Genomic DNA, 24967 nt, shown 5'->3' with positions numbered 1-24967 from the left:
AGGCCGATCAAACTTAAGAATTCGCAAGCCGGGAGACGCTAGACATGTTGAAATCTGTCCACCATCTCCACAATGTGATGAGCCCTCACCTTAGGAGGTGAGCACTTCCCCAAGGATGTGTGCAACACAGCTCCGATGTACTGGAGCTGTTATGAAGGTGTCAGATGCAACTTCTTGAAATTGAGGGAGAAGCCCAGCTTGTGGAGGGAGCGGCAGGTGAGACTGAGATGATCCATTGCTTGCTTGGGAGAACGCGCACGGATCAGCCACTCGTCCAGGTAGGGGTAGACGTGAATCCCCCTTCACCTGAGATACGCAGCCACCACCACCACTAGCTTGGTGAAGACCCTCGGGCGGAAGTCAATCCTAAGCAGGACCCAAAACTGAAAGTGTGAGCTGCCAGCCGTAAACCTCAGGAACTTTCTATGCTTAGGATGAATCAGAACATGAAAGTAAGCATCCTTTAGGTCCAGAGATACCAACCAATCCTCAAGTTGAAGGGCCTGGAGGACCTGAGAAAGAGTGACCATCTTCAACTTGTCCTTCCTGAGGTGTTTGTTCAACCAATGCAAGTCCAAGAACAGGCTGTATTCGTGCCGGTATAGAGACTCCCAGAACCCCCTTGTTTTGCATATTAAGTAACTTTGGGTCTCACCCTAAGTTACCAGGGGAATTCAAACGTGGACCCCTTGCTCACTTTTCTTAGAGAGGCACAGCTCCACCTCACTGATGAGGCCCGACTAGGCAGATGCATGTGTCTGGGGTTGCTGTTGGTACTCTTGTTCAGAGGAGAGTTGCCTAGCATTTCGGTGCTGGACTGCCCCTGGGCAGGACAAAGACTGATATGCAGGGATAGTTCTCCTTTGTGAAAGGGACTGTGAACTAAAGACTTGGTTGAGACTCTCCCGGGGCCATCCACCCATGAACATGTCAATAGGCTGTGTTTGTGCCAATAGAGAGACTCCCAGAACCCTCCATATTTTGCAAGTCCAAGATGGGTCTCAATCCACCGTCTTTCTTTGGAATAAAAAAATAGGGGGAATACCATCCCTTGTTCCTCTCCGCTAAAGGCACCAGTTCCATAGCGCCTGTCTCCAGCAGGGCCAGGATTTCCTGCACAAGGAGCGGATCTGGAAGCTTCAAAGAAACAGTCCCTGGTGGATTGTCATGAGGCTGCTTTAGGAAGGGGAGGCAGTAACCCTGGGCTATTGTATCCAGACCCCACACATCAGAAGTATTAGCTCGCCATTCTTCGAGATGCTGAGACAGTCTGCCCCCAACCGGCGAACAATGGAACATGGCCCCATGGTTGCTTGGGAGCAGCTGCGGCAGCGCCTGAAGGCAAAGAGGCAGCTGCCTGAGCGGCTTTGGCACCTCTATTTTTCCGACCACCATGGGTACTTTTACATTGACCCTTTTGACTGGCGGCTCCTCGCGTCCTACCAAAAGAGGTGTAGTAACGAAAGGAACCTCCCCTCCACTGCTGTCCTGTAGGATGAAAAGACAGAGGTTGACGCACAGCTGCGCTCAAAGATTTAGTCGCAGCTTTTGAGGTGTGCAACCTCTCAAGGCTCACGTCAGCCTTGCTGCCAAACAAATGCGCGTCATCAAAGGGCATGTTCAGAAGACAAGCTTGTACATCTGGAGCAAAACCGAACTTCCGCAACCACGCAAATCTGTGTATAGCGGTGCTCACAGCCATGGACCGGCTAACACTGTTGGCTGTGTCCAATCCTGACTGAAGGGATTCACACATGGCATCCTTGCCATCTTGGAGTAGAACAAAGAACCCATCCCTTTCTTCCCCCTCAGGAATATGCTCAGCCGCTAGAGACACACAATTCCAAAGAGTGTGTGAAAATCTTGCTAAGGCACAAGTGTAGGTGGCTGCCTTCAGCGCCATACTCCCTGCAGAAAACACCTTGTCTGCCCAACCATCGAAGTATTTGTCGTCCCTATCAGGAGGGATGGTGGGGTACGCCTCCTGCTTCGAGGTGGCCGTAGCCGCCTGAACTACCAAACTCTCGGGAGTGGGGTGAGAGGAATGGTAGCTGGGGTCGCTAATGGAAGGGCAGTATTTTTCAGTTAATTACTTGTTAACCGCCAAAAGAGATTCCGGTGTCTGCCAAGCAGCCGTCACCCTTTTCTGCAAAGTTAAATTAAAAGGTAACACTGGGTCAGAGGACGGACCTTGATCCAAAATATCCGTTAAGTCATCCTGAACAAATGCTTCTGGAGGACAAGACCAACCAAGATACTCAGTGACCCCAGCCATCAGTCTCCTATAAGAAGACTCAGCATGAGCCCCAGGCTCAGGCCTGCCAAATTCCACCCTACTGTCCCCGGAAAAGACAGGAGCCACAGCATGCTCACAGGGTCAAACTCCTCATTCTCATGGATATTATCCAGAGGAAGAAAGAACTCCTGCCTCGGAACAGCAGAGGGTCTGGAGTCCTAAACATGCCTCACAGACTTGGAAGTAGCCTTCCTTGGAGGATCCACAGTACCAGGGACCTCCATCGACAAATTCCGGCCAAAGGCCCGGAAGGCGTCGAGGGAGATGACGACTTCGGCGTCGACAATAGCGCCGACGGCCGTTGTGAAGGCAAAGCTTCAACATCCATATCCGACGGACAGGGCGTCGACTCCAACCTCGAGCCCTTACCAGACTTCTGCGGTTTCACTGGGGATGAAGACCAAGATCTGGATGCAGCACGTCTCTAGCGATCAACCTGAACCTTGTCCGAAAGGGACCTCGAAGGTTCCAGGTGACTATTGTGCCGAGGACCCAAGCCTGAAGGCGCATAAGCCACAGACCAAGACCATTCCCTGCCGGCTTCCTCCGAAGGCAAGGACGGAATTGTGCCCTGGGATTGAAAAATCACCAGCATCTGCTCCCTGAAGGCTGCCCTTTCCTCTGGAGTCAAGGAATTAGTGGGATAAGCCACTTTCCTTGCGGCGCCATCCTCCGAGGAGGACGGGGAAGGCAGCTGGTGACGCCGCTTCCTGGAATGACTAGATGAGGACGACGAATGGCGGGAACCACTCTGGGACCAAGATCCCCGGGACGCCTTCAGACGAGGAGAGTCACCCCTCGAATCGTCAGTGAACACCCCCTTAGCAGCTTTACGGGACTTATTGGGTTTAGAACCCCTACCTACCTGTAACTTCCCCTTACACTCCTGCAAGGCCTTAGCAGTCAGCGACTCGCATTTCGAACAGTCGTCGGCGTCATAACTCTCGCCCAGACATCACAAACAAATGTTGTGCTGGTCCGTAATAGACATCTTAGACTTGCTGTCCCGGCAAGTCTAGAAGCGAGACCGCAGAGTCGGAGGGGTTGAAGAAGAAGACATATTCCGAGGCATGCCGAGTTCTCAAAGCAAACATGTTTGCGGAAAAAACAGAACTGAGGCTAGGGGCTCCATGCGTCCTATTTATAACATCCGGTGACGTCGCCCTCAACAGAGGTCTTCAAGGGACATCGACCCGGCACCCATCGATGCAGAACGCCATCTGCCGAAAAAGTTCCAAAGTAACACAGCTGTGGAAATTACATGTCAAAGATGTGGAATACGTTGGAGGACACAATCTATTCGAAGTAGGAGATTATATCTCTGAACACAATATCGATATCTGTGCCCTAGCTGAAACTTGGCTGCACGAGGCAGCTGGCCCCTCTTTGTTCCTGGGCATCCCAGTGCGTTATAATATGTCCTGAGTAGACAGAGTGGAAAAGGTGGTGGAGTACTTTCAAATATAGAGCAGATCTAGAGGTTTGGGAAGCAGAAACTGTGGGACCAGATGGCTGTGAGACATTACATATTAAAGTTTGATGCCAATATGGCAATAAGCTTGATCCTTGTATTTAGAACCCCCCCCCCCAGACCCATGCTGGATTTTGCTAATCAGTTGGTGTATGCTGTGTTACTTTTACTCAATTTAAATGTAAAATGTATCCTTTTGGGAGATTTTTACTTGTGGCTTGGCTCGGGGATTGTTCTGATTGTACTGCTATGGGTCTGGAGACATCGCTTAGGGAAATGGAATTCAGTCAGCAAGTCAACAAAGCGAATCACATAAGGGGGTAATACTCGGGATTTGGTGGCTGTATGTAACATTTCCATGAGTGAGCCTATGATATCCCCATGCCCATGGTCGGACCATTTCTGTGTCATCTTTAATTTATTGCTCCCAAAGAGAGTGAGGTGAACGCCACTGAGCAGAACATGGATAACCTCCAGGAATCTACGGAAACTTTCTCCAGAGGCCATGGAAGTGTTAATCGCTCCTTTGACTAGGGAAATAGTCAATCTAGATTCTGTTAATGAGGTAGCAAATGCATATCCGGAGACCATTTCTAAAGATGTAAATAGTGAAAATGTGGTATTCACCTGAATTGCAGAGGCTAAAAGTATGTAAAAGAAAATGCTTCAACACCTGGAAACATACTGGACTAAGTGAAGATATATAGGCAAATATACGAGAACAGTCAAGCTGTATAAATTGGCCATTGTTGAAGCTATAAAAATGATGCATGATACTAGGATATCCAATGAAGAGCAGGACTCACACAAACTATTTGAAAGGAGTTAGCGAACCCCTGTCTGAGAAAACTTGAGGGTCCCACTAAGGATGGAGCATGGTGCACTACAAATGAAGAGTCAATGTTTAACAAACGTTATAAAATCAAGGAAAGTATTAGCTTCATGAGTAGATCATTGAACTTGTTGGGAGGGGGTGGAAAGTATAGCGAACACAATTGGAGAGACTACTTGGGTAGATGTATGCAGGGAGTTCAGTTCTTTTATTTCTGAATGATGTACCCTTATATCATGCCCCTCTCTTTGAATCCCCTGCGGTCTCACTGAACCAAGAAGAAGGTTGTTTTGCAAAGTTAAAAGATTTATTTGATGGATTTGAACAAGATCTATATAACACTTATGAATTTGAACAAGATATCACACTATTAATATTTATACAATGATCACCAATGGGTGATATGACAGTCAACAATCTCTTTCATCAATAGGAATATGGATGAGAAGAATAATGTGGCATATAATAAACTTTGTGTGGGTTTAATGAAATGCAATGATAGGAAATTAATGCAGCACAGACATAATACTTTTGTGTGTTCAATCACATGCAATGTAATCACTCTTTCCCCCTGATACTTCTCAATCCCCCCTAATATGCAATATAGAGATGGAAGGAGAGAAAACAGGTTTCAGGAATAAACACTCTTAAATGCAGTTTCAATCCCAATTCCCCCCAGAAAGCTTAGAGAAAAACAGGAATGATTTTAAAACAGGTCAATTGCTTTTGAATGTGGCTTGTAATGAATGGAAAAAACGCTAAAAATGACTTTAATTCGCTAAATTGGATTCAAAACTAGTGGGGGCCATTTTGGAGAGTTCCAGGTAGACACTAGCAATGAGGTTTAAATGACTGGCAGACAGGAAACTGAATTCAGAGATTGAATGCAAGAAATAGCTGCTTTACATGGGATGAAATTGAGCCAAAAGCAGAATCGCGGCAAACTTTTCCACGCACATTAAGCGCGATTGCAGGAAAACTATGGAAATGCGATTCGTTGGAAAGCTGGGGATGTTAGCTTCAATTTGACACTTACATTTCGTTCCTAGCACGTACGGTTCAGAAGTTATGAAGATTTTAGTAAAGGTCGATTTTTCTCAAAAAGAGTCCAGATTTCAAATGAGATTTCAAATGAGAGATGCGCTTTTGAAGATTACAAACAAGGATTGGCTTTACAATAAGGGGCTATGAAGATGCGAGATACCAATGGTACAGCCACCAGTCTAGAGGTGCCTCTGTCTGATCTTTGCCCGCTGCGACACTTGCCTTTCTTCAGCAAATATATATTAGCGCAAATATGATTTATCACTACAATTATCCCAGGACTATATGGATGAGAGAAGGATTCAGGACAGACAAAAGAGATTCTACAATGCAGTCTGGATATGTTGGGTATGTTATGTTGGAATGGGTTGGATTGGATTACTTAAGGATAAGAGATTGGCTATGGAAAATTCTATTCTAAATACTCACAACTATGGTTTTGGAATAGGCCCGTCAGGATCTGGTCAACGGGTTTTGGACTGGAATCTGCTAACCACCGGACAGGATTCAGGCGCTTGCTTCAGCTCTCAGCAAGACACTCTGGTCTCTGCACGGCCTCTTGGACTGGATCTGATGGGTTGGTTCTGGGTTACAGCTCTGCTCTACTGGTTTGGATCTCTGGGTTCTAGCAGTAGTTCTTGGCAAGAAGCAGAAAAACAGCACTGCCCGGCTGTTGAATTTGTTGTGCTTGAATTTTGGGGTTAAAATCAGGTTGCAAGATTTTAAAGGCCAGCTGAGAAGGGTTCAGCTTTGGATTGGGCCTTCTGCTTTCAGAGTTCTGGAGTCTTGATCTGGATTCTCCTGCAGAACGCTTCGCCAGTAAATCAGTTGATGGGTGTGTGTCTTTCTAGGTCCTCAACAGTCCCTATTTATGTATTTCCCAAGGAGGTGGGGAGGCTAATTATACTAGGCCCACCCTCTAGGAAACTGATTGGTCAAAGTATTCCCTCTCTCCTGATTTGAGAAGGAAACCAGAGCGTCATGATGTGTCATGATGACGCTGTGTTTATGGTCCAGGGAAAAACCTCCCCTTTGTTTCTACACAGAAAATATATTTTTCATATAAAGCATATTTACAATATCACCAACTTAGTAATAATACATATTTGCATCCCAAATTAAATAAGGCACGTATCTGTCCAAGTCCCATCTTCTTAAGAGTTCCGGTTCACAATTGACAGTTTTTCGCACTTTTGGTTGGTTACCCAGTGTCAGATCTGTACACATTTTTCCACATGCATGCGCATAACACCTGGGCACAATCCTATAAATGTTCATATTCCCAACATTATCACAATTGCTACAATATCAACATTTTTAGTGGTTCAGTCTCTGAACATCGCACACATTCCAGAGTAGTTTCTACTTGTGAGCAACATTTTCATTTTAACAACCTATACATTCCAGATTTTCACCAATTTGGCACAGTTTCTATGAGTCTTTTTCTCAAGACTATATTTTCTACTGTTCCAGATACACATTTCAGTCTAGCCCCGCCTCCAAGGTATGGCTGAGCCAAGAACAACCTGAGCCTCTTCCTGCCAGCAGCTTTTATTTTGTTGACACCCAAATTTGCATTTCCTTTCAGTCAAGGGAGTCTTTTGTCTCCTGTCAGAGCAACAGGCCAAAGTCCTCCTCCCACCTCCTTTCACAACTCCCTGCCCGTTCCTCAGCAGAGAGCAGGAGGGAAAATTCCTTTGTTTGGGAGAAGCTGTGGAATATCTTTGAAGCCCAGTGTGGCTGGCTTTAACTCACTTTTAAAACAATGTTTAAAATAGTCTTTTTCTAAAATACAATTTACATTTTTAACAAATATAGCCACAAATCTCTTAATTCCAGCCTTTTTAAAACACAGAGATTGAATTGTATCAACCTATATTGCTTTTGATGGAAGTCTCTTCTTTTCCATACTTTGATTTTAATGTACAAGTTTAAAGGACAGTATAAGTAAATGCCAGCTTCTGACACATGCGAGCGGCGGTACTGCGCCCATTTGACATATTTTTCCCATGCAAGCACCTTTGAATGCGGATTATCTTATGATGAAATGTGCTTCTGCTGACATTGTGCTTAGGTGGATTCTTTAAATAAAGTGATGTTTAATACCCAACAAGGATGGTGGATTTTTTTCTGCTGTTTGAGAATCATTATTTTGCAAATTTAACAGCCAAGGAAAAACGGATTTTAGCAGTTCTGGGTTTCCCTTGCAATGCAGCACTGCTTTTTCAAGTAGTTTCATTTTACTCTGTGGGCAACCAAATGATAGATTTTGGCAGTGGTCTCCTGTGTTACCACTGACATAGGCAAAATGGATTGGCGGCCTATTTTTCAGGTTTGCCTGCGCACTTCTCCGAGATTTTTAATGCATAGATCTTTTTGGCGGCCATCCTGTTATTTTTGATGAAAACAGCACACAATGATGTTGCAGGGCATAGACTAGTGGGTTAGAACATCCCACATGTCCAAGTGCTTGGCCGGGACAAACCCAGAGTATCTGGCAGAAACCCTGAGGAGAAAGCCTGTGTTGGTATCTTTGAGATCTAATGACACCAATTTATTTGCGGGGCCAAGGTCAAAATTGACCATGGTCGTTAAAAGGGCCTTTTTTGCAGCTCCGCCTAAAGCATCGAATGCAATCCTGCCAGACCTTAGAGGGACTGAATCACGGGAAATGTTCATGAAGAAGTTAAAAACTTATCTGTTCAGGTTGTGCATTCTTTGATGTTCTGCCTGGATAGCTTGGTGGCTGGTATTTGTTTCTATATGTGTTCTGGTGTGTTTAACATCTTTTGTTGAGTAGAGTGCCTGTATGCCTCCAGAACCTTTGGTGCGCGGTACAAATAAATGAACATAACATAATATTGTATCAAGACTTTCTACTGCATTTTTAGGATCTTTGGAAGCTTTGGTCATCTCTACTTGAAGGTGGATCAACTAGTCAATATAGTAATTGAAATCTATTCTTTAGTGAACACATTGAACTGGGGGTGTTGTGAAGATGAACCTGATCACTTGAAAATAGTGAGTTACGTCCCCACAGTCCCAGTTTTCGATAGGCATCAGAACTCGAGAAACATAAACCTTTATAATTGTTTGCAATAACTCCGGAATCATAGACGATAGGGTAAAGTAGTGTATATTGGCAATCTACAAACCAATAGTGTATCCTAAATCGGGTCTAACATTTTAGATTGATTAAACTGTTTTGTCCTAAGTGTGTGTCCGAGCACTGCTTCACCTTTTTTGATTTCATGGTGGATGTGGGTTTAAAGTAAGCATATGTCAATAGTTATTCATGTTTCCCCAAAAATATTAAATCAACGTTATTTTGTGTGCATACATGTAGAGTGAATTCGAACATTAGTCATAGTTCAGATTGTGGTGTGTTTGGAGTGCCATTTTAGTTAAAGTGGAGAATCACTGGACACATTATTTAGATGCCATTCTATTTAATAAAATACATTGTTATTGCAACCCAGCTTGTTTCTTTACTCAGAGTGTGAGGTAAGGATTGTTACTCATTAAATTATTCAACTGATTTGTGTCCAAGACCAGGAATGGAAACTCAAAATACAATTGTTGATTGTGCTATTCTTATTTGTGGGTGCAATTCCTCTTAGAGCATGGTCAGAAAGGCCTTTTCCCAACCCCTTTATTTTCAATAAAAGTCTGCAACCAAAGCATGGCAAACTTGTGTCCATCTTTCATTCCCGACTCCTCACAGATCCCTGTATCTCTATGGGTGAAAAAAGTGGAAGGCTGTTAGGTGGAATAGTGCCTCATGAAATCGCTATGTCTGTTCAAGCCCCCTGCCAGTGCATTGGAAATGTGCATGCATTTGAATTTGTAGGTCTTTCTGGCTATGTCAGTCCTGAAATTACCCCAGAGTACAGAAATCCTGAGATCATCAAGGGTATGATTAGCTTCTGAAAATGACTCTCCCACTGGAGTCTCGTTAGTACATTGCTTTACACTTTGACGATGGAAGTTCATGCGTTTATGTAGAGGTTGACTAGGTTCCTCATAATAGTAGCCAAGTCTGGGAAGGACATTTCAAGCACATAATCAAAAACAACATAGCACATGTAAACCGTCACATTATTTTGTAGTCCTGCCCCATGTGGGGTATGTTGATTGCTTTTGAAATGTTGCTATATGGGCAGGGTAGGCATCTTTTGTTTCTGCAAGGCACAGTTCCATAAACTGTGCTATTTGTGTGTAGTTTGCTTCTAACCATGATTCCCTTCAGATATGCTGCTTGCCGGAAAGCAAGGAGGGACATCTCAGGAAAGACTTCTCACAGACGCTCACCTTGTTGCAAGATGGGTTGGAGTTCCTTAGCAATCTTGCGGAGGGCTTCCAGCTCTGGACTGTATGTGACTTCCAGTGGCACCCAGCTTTTGCTCTGTATTATAAGAGGTTGCTCCAGGGTATCTGTGTTGTCTTGAGAATCCTTATATCCACAATTCTGTGGTTGTATTGACAGTTTATTTAGTCTGATCTTAGAATGTGTATATTTTTATCCCAGCCTCTTGTGTCTCAGCATGTTCGATTGTATCTTAATGCTTGGCTGAATATTGTAATTTATTTTGTGCACACTTGGTGAAAGCTGTCACTCTTCAATTAGCTGGCATGGTCAGTTGGTTTGCGATGTACTGTGGTCTGTAGCTGGCCATCTTTTATTGTTATGGTGGTGTGGAGGAAATGTACTTTTTCAGGAGAGTAAAAGAGTTTGAGGTTGATGGTTGTGTGAAATGCATTAAATCCTCTGTGGAAGTTTAGGAGGTCATGTTCCCCAGCAGTCCAGATCATCATCTATGTAGAACAGGTATCGCAATGGTCTGCAGTCACAGGTGCAAAGGAAATCTGTCTCTAATTGTGCCATGAATAAATGGACATACTGTAAGTATCAGTACCAAATGTGAAATAGTTGTGGGTTAGGATGAATTCTATGCACTTGCCTATAATGTAAGCAAGTGGGTTTTGATCGTCCAGCGCATACTTCCATGCCTCAGTGCCATTGATGTGGGGAATGTTTGTGTAGAGTGAATCCAAATCCATGGTGGCCAGTAATGTGCCTGTTGGGAGGGGGACCTTCGGAAGGGGCCTATATCATCCAGTTTGTTGAGTAGATAAGTGGTGTCCTGGATGTAGGTGGGCGTCTCTCTTATAAGTGACTTTAAAATGGTCTCAACCTAGCAAGAGAAATGCTCGGTCAGAGTGCCTGGGCCAGAGATGATTGGGCACCCACAGTGCTATTCTTTGTGTATTTTGGGAAACTTGCAGAAAGTACCAGGTATTGGGTTATCTGGTACAAGGCCCTAAGTGTGTTGTTAGTCATTCAGAAGTTTCTTGATGATCTTGTTGAGTTCTCCTTTATATTGTTTTGTTGGATCTTGCTGCAGCTTTTTGTAATAGTTATTCATTTAGGAGGTTATATTGGTCCTGAAGGGTGCTCAGATGTGTATATTTGTCATGGCCACAGGCCCCAGAACACAAAAGCCACATCACCTAGTGATGGGGGCAATGGGTCACTTGACTCACTTATGTCCCTTTGGCACCCATAAACACAGGGCCCCTGGCTGGACTCAGTCCTGGCGCCTTTGGTGCCAGGCTCAGGGAGAGATGTGAGCAGGAACACTTTATTTCAGTGCAGGAGTGCTTTTATTTTACAAGAACTTTGCAGGAGCTGAAAGCCTTTATTGCAGAGAACATCCTCATGTGCTGACTCATCGGATGTGGCTCCCCAGGCCTGGTCTTCATGTGCTGACTCATTGGGTGTGGCAGGCAGGCTGAACCTGGTGGGCGTGGCTTCAGAAGCTCAGCTTTATAAGATGCTCCATCCTTAAGGCCGGTGCTTCTCGTTACTGTGCACTCGCATGCAACGTGACGCTCACCGCCGCTTGGACCAGTTTACTTACCTTTGAAACCAGGTGTTCTCCTGCATACTCACCTCCAGGAAACCGGTGCTTCATCTGCAGACTCGTCTCCTGACATCCAGTGATCTTGAATCTGATGCTGCAGCACCGCACTCCGCATCAACGAACTCGGACCCTGTCAAGAAGAAGAAAGACAAGGTTAGAACATCCGTCCTAGGGCCGAGCCACATTTGGACCCCCGCACGCCCCCTAGTTAACAACTTACCAGCTACGGTACCGCTGCAGCTTCGTTCCTCATTCCCTCCGGCTGCTGCCTCGAGCTCAGCAGCTTCTGCCGGGCCGGCAACATCACCTGCAAGGGAAGAAAGCAAAAGAGCAATCATCAAAAGTGAACGGACAGCAATACAAGACAACAAACTTTACAATACAACAAAAACAGACGAGGAAAGACAAAGGCAAACAGGGACACTTACCTGAAGTATAGTGGCTTAGTCGCAGCAGGACTGGACTACCACGTGCAAGGGACCAGTGAAGGAACTTGGTCCAGATCAAACAAGCACCGCTGCCAGAAGCAGCAGGACAGAGTGCTTGCCAAAACTAATCAACAGGTGAGCTTTCCAGGGACAGCGCATCCCACGGGTAACACAGTTTTGGAGAAGGGGTCTGGAAGGAGATCAGGCGCACAAGCTGGCATACTCACGCCCCCTATTCTCCACGCAGGAGCAGTCCTGAGCAGCATCACCTATTACCACCAGTCACCACATAAGCGCAGAGGGTGAAGTCGGACCCGAGAGACCTCACCCCCGGGAGGGCTGAAACCGTGCACCAATGCCTCCGCAGAGCCCAGGTGAGCATAAGAATATTTCAGCTGATTAATGGGTTGTGTACCTGGTAGTGTCTAGATTTACTAAACACCTCTGTGAGCCTAAGGACCCTACTTGAAGAAATGTGTGATTAATACCCATCACATTGGCCTTCACACTGCATACCTGAAGGTTGGTAAGTCTAATGTGCTATTTGCTGCTGAATTCTGGCAAGTATGCTACAATATAAAATAGGCCCTGTTCACACGCCTTCCTTTGCACTCACTGTGGTATCATATCCTTATTTTAAACCAAAACCATATTTTGCCGTTATCCTTTCACAAAATGCACTGCAAAAGCTGCTGAACGTGTTTGATGTTAGAAGAGCTTTGAATTGTGGGCGTCTACGAACTGCAAAGGGAAGTGAGAGGCAGCACTGTTTTGTAGGGTCCCACCACAGGTAATGCCTCTTGGGTGCTATCTTCTCTGTGTTAAGAGCTGGAGATGCTCATCCATACACTTTCAAGCTAGGCAAAGGCTTAAGCTGTAATATTTCATAAACATGCGTTTGATGAGGAGACTTGTAGAGCTCTAGCGTGTACTAGGGTCTATAGTGCCTGTAAAGACTACTGCCTTGATGCTACATCTAGGGCAGAAATTCAATGCTACCCAACTGCGGTGAGCAACTCATCAGCAAAGCAAGACGTCCCATGCCCTCTCTCTCCAGTTGTCGCGTTTTTAGAAATCCACTCTGGCAGAGAGAGCACTGAGTGAGAAAAGCAATGCACATAGCAGACACATGTGATATCACCCTTGGTGATTTAGGCTTTTACTGTATCAAGTCACAAAACATACCATCAGCTATCTTGGTATCTGGAAAAGAGTTCCTAGCACCTTCTACAGGAGGCGCAATTCTGCTACGGAGAGATTTAGCTATGGTGAAAACGTACGTTAATCGGTAGCAACACGTTGAGAACAAAAACACCACATCGGTTAGATCAAGTACCTACATAAATACACAGATTTGTCAAACATTTTTTTGAAATTACAGAAAGGAACAGCGGATTCCACAGATGCCTACTGTTATATTGCTGAAGCAGTGGACCCGTGTATAGAATGTGCTCCAGCATGCAAGGCTGGGCCGGCCTTCTTTCAAGTTGGCTTTTCACAAGATACATGAGACAGAATGAAGTATGAACGTAAGAAAGATGTTACAATAGGAAGCATAAAGAATTCCCTCAGAAAATAATAATTTAAGAACACAGTTCTTTTTCCGGTGTATCATTTTGGGAGATCCAATTCAGACCTATTAATCAAAACTCCAATGGATTAATTTCCTCCTCAAGGGAGGAAGTCCATCTATATTCTGAATTTACTTTTGTAGATTGAAAGCCTTGGAATGCTAGTAAAAACAACGTTTGTTCTGCTAACAGGACAAATCAATGCCAGTTTACTCACACTATTCATGTGGAGTAGAGGGACACATGGTGAAGTTAAACATGTTGTAGTTAATGCAGGGACGTAATTTAGGGGTCGCCAGAGGTCGCTCGAGCGACCGCTGCTGATTGGCTGGTGACCTCTGCCAATCTTTTGCGACCACTGAGGGGGCGTGGCCATCTGAGGGGGCATGGCCACCGGTACAACGTCCTTTCATCACAGGATGTTTTTTGTGGGGTTTTTTGCTGCACTTTTTTTTCAAAAAACCCATTTAATTTTTTAGGGGGGTTAGTAAATTATATATATGGGGTGTGGGTGTTTGGGAATAAATACAAATTAAAGAAAATGGGGTTAGTGGGAACCCCCCAAAAATAATGTAAAAAAAAAAATTCAATTGGTTTTTTCATTAAAAAAATGGTAAAAAAACCCCACGAAAAAACATCCACCGATGAAATGACATGGAACTGTGGCCACGACAGCAAGCACGGTGCCGTGTGTCGGTTGTTCCATTTTGCCTCGCCTCGCACATTGCTGGTGCCTGGTTCTAGTCGTCCCTCATAAGAAGGTAAGAGTCAGACTGGAGTGAGAGCAGAGCAGCATGGGGAGTTGGTAGTGTGCTCTGCCGGGGTGGGTCCTCCTCTCCTTGTCGTGTGGCATGCTGCAGGGCATGGGCCGGTACACACCCTGTGGCCTGCAGGGCCGTCGCGCCTGCTCTGGCCGCCCAGGCAGGACTCACACCGTCACCAGCCTCGCAGCTTTCGCATTCTGCGTCTCGTAAAGTCGTATGTATGTTTGTTCAGACAAAGTGCTTCAATAAAGCCGTGGACAAGCCTGGCGACAGGCACTGCTTGGGGTCCGCTTGAACTAAGTTGACACTTCATAGTATGGGGCGGGTGAGGAGGAACGCACACAGCGTCTGCCGCTTGGGCTTCTGCCTCATGGCACACGCCCCCTCCCTGGGAAACTGATCGCTCTGGGCAGCTTCTTCACAGGCCAAGTGTGTTGTGACGAGCTCTCATATCAGCAAAGCAAAAAAAGAAAGGAAAAGCGTGCATCGAACTTCAAATGGAAACTATGTTGGGGGATTTGCAGGAAGAGAACCACAGAAAATGCTGACACTGCTATTTCAATAATATGCAGAAGATAAAAAGATTACACAACTAAGTCCTCATTACGGAAGCCCTCGGACGCCTGCACCCCCCCTTCTCCCCTATCTTCACAGATACTGCCACTCAAAGGTGTGTGCATGCCAAACCTTTCATGTCCCCAACGCTGGTGAAGTCAGATGTCTTTGGGGGATGGTAGGAGGCTAGGGATGGAGCATTGGATGGAACAATTGAAGTCATAAACACATTTTTGGCTGTGTTAAAGGGTTTCAGTGGTCGGAATAAACCATTGAACTCTACAGGATATACCCATAAATGAGGTATTCTAATGCAAAGTGATGCTGTCTACTCACCCAGACCTGCCTTTTTGCTTTGGATTATAGGACTTGTAGTTTTCCCTTTATTATTTGAAATACAGCAGAACACCAGAATTCCAAGGAAAAAACAGAACTGGATGGCCTCACGCATGGGCACAGGACATTTGAGGGCTCTTACTGTAGCCCACTTATGCGAGTTTGGCGGCTTCTTGGAGCTTTTCTCTGGAATTAATGGGTTGGTCAGTTGGTTTAGAGGGAAAGGAAGATGCTGAAATCAGAAGTACCAGAGTCCTTTGTATTGGTGTGTTTCTACATATTTGTGGTCTTGATACTTGGTTGTATATTCTTCAATGACAACTTTTATTGAGGGTCACGTGTGTCACAGTGAAGAGTGAAAAGAGTGTGTTGGGATTTTGGTATAAATATTTGCCATGCCACCCTTTCGTCCACACCGAACTGCATGTTGAAGACATATATCTTCCAGTGCATTAAGTGAGGACTTGTCGGAAGACTATTGTTGCGTACCTGTGTCTTGCAGTTTTCTACAGGGTAACACGGATCGGCAGGGCATGCGGTGGTCACTAGTGTTAGAACCACTGGGGCACTGCAGGGCAGGATCGAGGAAGAAAATGCAGGCACAGTATTGGAGCCCCTTCGCAGCAGGGGGGCACTGCAGGTCACGATTAGGGTACATTGTCCGAGTTATATTCCTCAGCTGGAATAGCAGACTGGTTAGCTTGCTGTACAGCGTCTGCAGCTGCTCTTCAATGAGATCTAACTGATCTGATCAAGCACACCTGTGGCAGGATCAGCGGGTCACTGGCTGTCAAGTTTGGTACCTTTGGGGGTTCAGGGCTGTTTGTCTTCACATTGAGGCTTCATTTCATGTGGTGGCAATACAAGAGGGCACGAGGGAACAATGCAATTGTGACTCTGCTTTCTTCATTCACACAACCTCAATAAACTCTTGTGACCTCACCTCGACCTTGGAAAATACAGGCAGCTGCAGCAGCCCAATAACAGTTCCCCCAGCAGCCAAAGTTGCAGTCATTGATGAGTATTCTTTGCTATTCAATTCAATTTGAGGACCTCCATCCAATGGAGTCTGAGTACCTGGGTCTAACACAATGCAAGTTCTGCCACTATAGCAGCCTCATGGTGATCAGTTCTGCAAGTGTGAGGGGTGGATTTAATGGGAGTGAGGGCATGGCACGATGCAAAACCTGGGGTTTTAATGTGTGCAGATCCAAAAGAACAAGCTGTGTGCTAGTGAAGTTCAAGCTGAGTTGGGTTAGAGCAGGGGGCGTTGCGCTGCCAGATGGAAGTCCCTGGTCTTGTTATTATCTTCTATTGTGTGCTAACAAGTAGTGTGCCTGAGCTTGGGTGGGTATGGTGGGGTTATGATATGATGTGATATGGCATTTATAACACGCCTGTACACAAGTGTTTCTAGGCGCCACAAGACAAGGAGGGGGGAACAAAGGGAGGACAAAACAATCTTACTAGGCCTTGTGTCATTCAGATTGCACAAGTTCAGGGAGGGGAGAAGTGCAAAGGAAGTTGGAGAAGTGCAAAAAGGGGATGAGGGATGAAGAAGTGCAGGTAACAGAGTGCAGCCGGCGGGTGGCTAAGTGCCGGTAATCAGAGGGTGCAGCCAGCGGGTGGCTCGAAGGTGCACAGAGAGGGGGCTGTAGGGTTACAGATACAGACCACAATTGCTGTGGGGGCAAAAGGCAGTGTGAGGTGCAGCTGGACAGGCAGGCACCTGGGCCCAAATTCAGAGGGGTTGCTGAGGGAGATGGTTGGCAAAGGGAAGAGTGATGTGTGCATATTTGCTATAATCCCAGTTAAGACAGATTTTGAGACCTAACAGAATGCCACGCTCCCCTCTACATGTGTACTGGTTCACACAAGCAGTTGTGTTACCTCTGTTTGCACCAAAAATAAAGTCTTTACAGTGTATTGGAGCTTTCTGTCAAAGTTGTATATGATGCCACTTCCTCTGATGTCATGTGGGGGCGTGGTCAAATAACATCACTTATTGTGATGTCACATGGGGGCGGGCTCACATGACCACTTCCTGTGATGTCACTCTTGGGGGCGTGGCATTGTGATGTCACTTCTGCCACCCCTGGCATTTTGGTGAACTGACATCCCTGAATTCATGACTTTCTTTTGTATACACTGGAGACTAAAACCAGACGCTGCAGGGATTGTTCGCCCTCACCATGTAAATCCGAAAGGTTTGAGTTCCAACTAAATGTAGAATTTCGTTCAAAAACAGAAAACACAGTGTCCTCAAATTGTAATTTCTTTGGCAGCGGCAGGTGACATACCTAGCATTGGTATGCAAATAATTTTATCACCACCACAATGTGGTATGCGAAAGAAAGAGTGAGCCTCTACACCACAGGAGAAGGATCTAGTCGAAGCGTTCCAACTAACGAGCTGGGGCAGTAATGTCCGGTGCTTCAAGCCACAAGAGGTGCAGCAAGAGTGTAATTCGATATTAAGACACACGGGTTTCCGTGTCATCAGATGCAAGTCAGTTCACAAAAGTCCCTCTAATGAAGAGGAATTGAGTAGTCCTACACAATGGTTGAGACTCTCCCCTATACTAACCCATGTCGAGTGATATTGTAGAAGAACGACACGGTTTTAAAAAAAGTGTGTAGCAAAGTGACACCCGCAACATTCTTGTGTTGGGTGTCATATATCCAGTTGAGTGAAATGTTGTACAGTGGTGAACCCACCATAGATGAAGAGACATGAGATAAGGGAATAGATGGTCCCCCTGATGAAGAAGAACGAAACATGTTGGGCAATTAAAATGTATTGTGATTTAGTGACAATACACTAACAAAATAATATATTGAGTTGTTTTCACCCCAGGATAGCATTGATTGGGGTCGAGTGTATTTAACAGATGGTATACTGTACATGTGGTATCCTTTAGTCAAGAGGAACCAGTGGGCTATCGACCATTTTTTGTCTTCTGAGACAGAGTGATCTCTTTTTTTGTATATGGTTTAGCTTTGTATAGGCAGGATGTCACAGGGTTGAGCACAACAGAAATTGTTTTACATATTGAAAATGGTTTTAGGATACACTTTGTAAAATGAATTTTAGAATTGTGTACACATTTTTTAGTTGTTCTTAGAATGTTGTGATATTTGGTATTGTGATTTATATGAAATAAAGATGTTTAATATAATTTGTGTGTGGTGACCTAGCAGTTACTTGTTAAAATATACTAGGTAGCATTGACCTGGGAGCAAGAGAAAGGGGTAGCAAGTGGGCGTGGGTTGATCTTTCTGTCATAGGATTTTCCTGTAGTTGTTCTCAAGGAGCCTGGTCAAACACGTCGGTAATACGGCTCTACGTCTCTGTTTGTATTGTGTATGCGAAAGAAAGCGCCTGCTGTGAGAACTAAGCTCCTGCGTCACTTTGAAGGAACAGTTGGTAGATAACTAATTCCAGTGGTGCAGGATTACCAGATAAAGAAAATCCTAGCATTCTACTTAACAGCCATCTCACTTGCCTAGTGCACTACAAACTGGAGGTGCTAACTGGAGAGAGCAACAAAGGTGGCAACATTTCAAGGGGGGGTGAGGGCTGATATGATATGGCATTTATAAAGCTCCTGTACACAAGTGTTTTTAGGCGCCATAAGACAAGGAAGGGAGGACAAGACAAACAATCCTACTATGCTTTGTGCCATTCGGATTGTACAAGTGCAACAACGAGAAGCAAGGCAGCAAGAAAGAGAAGGCAGAGGAGAAACTGAAAGGTCTTGAGCTGCTGCCGGAACTTCAGATGGTCTGGCTCAAGTTTGAGGGGGGCAGGGAGAACGTTCCACAGGGAGGCACCTGCAGAGGAGAGATATCTACCCCCACTCTCTGCCTGGAAAGCGTCTGACCCTTGGTGAATTGTAGGTAGCTGAGCGAACGGCTCTAGAGGGAACGTATTTCGGTGGAGAGAGTTGGATGTAGTGCAGGCCCCAGCCCCAGAAAGGTCTTTTGGATGATGCAGAGGCTCTTGAACTTGATCCTTGTAGCCACTGGGAGCCAGTGGAGGGATGTCAGGGCTGGAGAGATACAGTCCCTGGGCTTTAGGCCAAGGATTGGTCTTGCAGTTCTGTTCTGGATTAGTTGCAGAGGGCAAAGAGTAGAGGTAGGTAGGTTGAGAAAGAGGCTGTTGTAGTAGTCCAGCCAGGAGAGAACCAGGGCTCTGGACACAGTGAGCTTCTGGTGGAAAGTGAGAAAAGCTAGAATACCTCTGAGGAGGTGCAGCTGGAAGTGGGCCTTTTTGGTAAGGTCTGTGATTTGAGGTGAGAAGAAGAGAGTGGAGTCGAAGATGACACCAAGGGTTTTTGCCTCACTGAAATGGGTAGGTAGATGGCCCAAGGAGGGCGGCCAGAGTGAGAGAGGGAAAACGCAACCTGTGGTCCCAATGAGTAGGATCTCCATCTTACTGGCATTACGGCAAAGATCATTGCAGGCGCACCAATCCTGAATCGCGGAAAGACAGTCAGGGATGAACGATGGAGGAGAGGATGATGAGGGAAGCCTGAAGGAGAGCCGAGTGTCATCTGCATAACACTGAAAGAACAGAAAGTAGAGATGTGGTGGGCCAAAAGGGCCAGATAGACATTGAAGAGCCAGGATGAGGGGATAGAGCCCTGGGGGGCGCCACATATGGAGAAAGATGTGGTGGAGAGAAAGGACCCAAATTGGACCTGGGAGTGACAGTCCAGGAGGAAGGTCAGCCATGCCAAGCCCTAATTCGTGATGCCCAGGTTCACACGGAGGCAGTTGATCAGGGTGGCGTGATTGACTGTGTCAAAAGCAGAGTAGAGGTCAAGGAGTTTGAGGACAGAGGGAGAGCTGGAGTCAAGGTTAGAGAGCATATTTTCACAGGTGTTCAGGATAACAGATCCATGCCTCTGGCTGCTCTGAAGCCAGACTAATGTTCATGGAGGCAGCCAACAGATTTAGGCTGTGGCACAAAATAGCACTTTGCCTGAAGCGGTGTACACACTTGTGACACCCTTCCTGAGACTACTGTAGCCGGACACACCTGCATCTTCTGTGCACCTATGGGAAGTGCTAACCAAGGTAGGAGGGAAACCAAACACCTTTGATGCTAATCAGTATTTAGCCTTTGCTCACAGAGCCAAGTCTCGCCTCAGCCATGGTTGTGGTACCAGTGTTTACAAATTACAATGGCTCTAAACCAGAATTACCAGTCTCAAAGGGCTACATAATAACAGTAAGGCAAATGCAAGATGGACTACAGCCTGGGTCTGCAACTTGTGACTCGCCAGCTGTTTTGGACTATGACTCCCATAATTCGGCAACATTGACCATGCAGGCTAGGGTGGAAGGGAGCTGTAGTCCAAAATATCTGCAACACCAAACGTTGCAGACCGTGGTCTACAGTATGCAAAAGTGGAGAAAGGGCCTGAAACCCACTGCTGAAGTAGATGAACAGCATTTATTCAAATTGTACCTATTCAGTAAAAAAAAGTGAATCCACTATAAAACAGCTTACTTATAAAATATGTGCTACAGAAATATACAACACCGAGCCATGAGCGGCCTAAAAGACATAGGCATGTTTGGGCCTTCATGCGCGGCACCATAGAACCACACACTCAACATGAAATTCAGGACTTGAATAAGTGTGCTTTTAATTGGCTAGTCAGTCATTCACATTTTATTTCAATACGGGAAATTTAAAATTGGTTAATACAATCTATGCAGGATGTACAGTTTTAAACAAATAATGTGGATACCGCTTCACATATAATGGGCATGAAAAGACATTGCTCAGAAAATCATGGGCACAATTATATGCATTTCATATTACGAGGAGGTCCTGCACCACCATTCAGGGCAACAGGAACGAGCACATTTCTCTTTTTCAGGATCATTACATTTTTAAAATAAAACCATTGATAAAACACTTGAACACGTTACATTCCTACAGCAAAGGATATGCAATAGTGTTCTTCCTTAAGCCCGGGGCGTTAATTTCTAATATTCATGTATCATCCACAAAGAATTGTGTTGTAGGCACAAAACCAAAAAAGGAAAACTTTTTTTTCCAAAGAATGTATACACACATCAGTGCTGGATACTGTGGCCTCAAAAACAACTACAGTTGTAGAAATGTTCTTCAGAAGGTGCGTTGCAAACCTCCTCATAAGACATTTATGAAACATGGCAACAGAAACCTGGAAAAATGTGGAGAAAAGTGGATTGCCGGACAAATGACATCAGTTATAAGTTAGGTAAAATATAGTTCTGGCAGTGTTCATCACACTCTAGCTCTTACTGATTTTATTCTTAAGCTGAAGCATGTGTTTCTAATTCTTTTTCCATGGCATGTTGAGAAAGGAAGATCATGCAATGTGGCCAGTGTGTTTTGGGGTGAAACATGTTGGATCTTGAATTTTCGACACATAACTTGGAACAAGATGTTATTGTTTGTCTTATTGTGTCCTTGTGTTATGTATTAAAACATATATATTGTTATGTGATGAGTATTTGCACTTTATCTGTTCTGTGTTTTATATTTGAAAGTTATTCAATGGGTGATAATGTATGTTTTAGTAATCATAAGAGTTTTTGTATATGGTATTTGATTAAATACATTTGATAATTAGATTCTACTGAGTCAATGTATTCAGGAGTGGTCAGTAGTGTGGAAGAAGAGAGTGTCTCCTCATGAAAAGGTTATGAAATGTGTTCTTTCCTGTCTCATCTTTGTGTCTATAAAAATTCTGTCTGCCCCAGACAGTAGAGCTAGGTCTGCCCATGCATTGGCCGACTTTGGGGTAGTTTTTCCGTTATCTGTATTATATGACACAGATCTCAAATCAATAACAGGTTAAGAAACAGTGGCAAGGTTCAAGACATTTCTGGGGGAAGTGTAGAGTGAAATCCAGAAGAAGCCAGTGGTCCAAATAGAAGAACAACATTTATCTGCCACATAAGAGGTGAAGTACAATTGAGACGAACTTGCAAACCTCAGTAGAAGGGGCCACATGTTTTGGTCAGATTGATGGAGAAGAGCAATTTTTTTGTTGTCAAATAGGAGTCCAAGGTTTTCACCGGAGATTGGAATCAGATGAGAAGTGGGATGATTGGAGGAAAGGACGGGCATGGTCTCAGCCTAGGCATTATTCAGCATCAGACAACACTGGGCCACCCAGAAGCACAAGTCCAGAGTGGGTGAGGGTGCTGAAGTAGATCATTTAAATGTCGCCTACGATAAGTGTTAATAGAAGCTGACTGAGAAGATGATGCCACAGAGAGATGATGTTCAAGATCAGAAGAAATAGGTTCTGAGAGACTTGACCTGCTGGAGATAACCAACAGTGGCTAAGCAACAATCTCAAAGAGCAGGAGTGCAGAGGATGTTGAGTTAAACTGGCAAGTGAGAGTTAGAGTTGATGGTGCTCCTAGATGAACTTGGTACAAGATAACATGCATATAAACGAAAGGGAACAACTGAAAATGTGCATTTGTAAACTTAACACAGTGTACCAGTTAGGTGAAAGGTTCTGCCGTTTCTAGGTTAGATATCCACACACTAAAGGCAATTTCGGGGTCCCCAGTCATCAGATGTGGCTTGAGCTACCAGCAATTGGAACTAGACATATTTGCAATTTAAGGTGAGGAGGTGCACTGCTCCATTTTGTCCTCTGTGTATTTTACAAGTTGGAAGTGTAATTTGCCCCAAACAAATCCTTGACAATGCTTTGGCAAACAACTCTACTTCAGTTGCAGGACATTTGGCTGGCTGGTAACGGAGGACAAATGAAAGAACTCACCGGAAAGGAGCTCTATTACTTTCATGTTATACTGTTTATAGTTCCACTTGTTTTTACAACGCTCTCTAGAGTTCCAGAACTGTTAATTGTACTGTTATTGCAGGCCCCTTCATTTGACTGGATATGCTCTTTGAAGTTAATCACTTCGCCAGAGCACCGACTGAGCTGTTAAGTAGTAGTATCATGTTTAAGGTCTTGTTAGTGGCTGCATGCTGGCTTCTCGGTTGGTGTGTAGGTGGCAGAGCTTGATCTGGCGAAACATGCTGTACAAGTAGAGAAGCAACTATTCCACAGACAGTTTGTCTATGTGGTTCTAAAAAGCGACGGCAGAGCCAAGGTGGCCAAACCATTAGCTTAGTTGTTATGTATGTATCCTTTTCCTATTAATCTGCGCTTCCTTTCCATTTGTGCTGACTCAAATGTCTGCACATTTATTGTTCATATAAACACAACTATTTCTGGAGCATTGTGGTTTCCTTAACTTATCAAACATCATTCGTCTAGAGCCTTACCCCTGGAAAAGAGACGCAGGTGAATGAAAAATGGCGCTACATGTGCATAGAATGTGCAGGAAGAAAAGCTCCATAAACCCTCAAAGCTGCTACATTTAAACTGAAATCTGTTTTCCCTGAAGGGAGCAAAATAAAAAACATTCCAGGAGGACCCCTCTCCCTCTCTAAACTCACTCGCTCAGTCATGTACTTTTCCTGGACAGCCACCCCTTTAACACATGTGTCCTCATACTCCCCCAATGTCTCCGCTCTCCCCTATTCTTGGATCAAATCTTTGTCGTCAGACTTCTGTTTCTGGTTGACAGTATTAAAGGGTCAGAGAAATAACCCTGTCTTCAGCCTTTGATGAAGAAACATAGCAGCAGTGAGGTAATATGTATTCCAAAGGTGCTTCAGGACCAAGCACGTCGGACCACAGCTGACAACCTGATGGGTCAAGTGGACATATAGTCCTTCATACAAACAATCCCACCAAGCACAGAGATGTGTTTTGTGTGTTCGCATAGCTGTGCTAAGCAATTGGTTTAAAGTAATGCATCATCCCATTCTTCACTTGACCACGCCCTGAGTTCTGGGTCACTGATGCATTCATAGGGCTAAATAAACACACCTCGGCAGAAGCAGAGCATATGCTCATCAGTGCAAGAATCAGCACTGTGACACCAATGCTCCTTTCCATGAACTCCTGGACAGGAAAGGTTAGCATTATTGAGGGTGGCCCTGTGACACCACAATTCACAGACCCTTTCCCAAATGACACCAATACTACCATAAAGCTGCAGGGACACTTCAGTTCACAAACACCTGGAGAACCCCAAGAAATGAACATAGAAACCCATTTGGGGAGTGGGTGAGAGCAGTATACATTAACTCAAACAATAAATCATGGTAAGATCTCATATAAATGGCAAAATACATTGAATGCCATAGGGTTTTCAGAGGATGTGGGACCATCTGGGCAAAATGAAACATAAGAAAAGAGGGGGCTTAGCCCAGGCAAAATGTTACCCGGACATTGAGGATAGCAGTGAGGGCGGAACAGTGTAATATCTTCTTATTCATGAATGCGTTTGCACACCGCCTAAGTGTTGCCACTCAGAGAAGTCAGTGACACACGACACATCGACAACTAGTGTTCTAGGGCCACCTGCTTACATACAGACTGCAGCTCATAGAGCGACTTCACCTTTGCATTGGGACGTTGCAGAAATTGCTCTTTCAGACACTTCCACAGATTCATGACACAGCATCCATGTAAACAGGTTAACATTACGAAAACGATCGATTCTTACTGCATTCCAATTGCACAAATTACCTCAGGGCATGACCCGGAAGTAGACAGGCGCCAATCAGTGGGCCATGCGGGTTCATAAAAGCACATATTATTTTAAGAAAGGTACATTGCCTAGACATTTCATTTACAATATTAA

This window comes from Ambystoma mexicanum, chromosome 1q, assembly GCF_040938575.1.
Source record: "Ambystoma mexicanum isolate Mex_15411 chromosome 1q, UKY_AmexF1_1, whole genome shotgun sequence".
Lineage (NCBI taxonomy): Eukaryota > Metazoa > Chordata > Amphibia > Caudata > Ambystomatidae > Ambystoma > Ambystoma mexicanum.
This window is presented reverse-complemented; position numbering follows the sequence as displayed.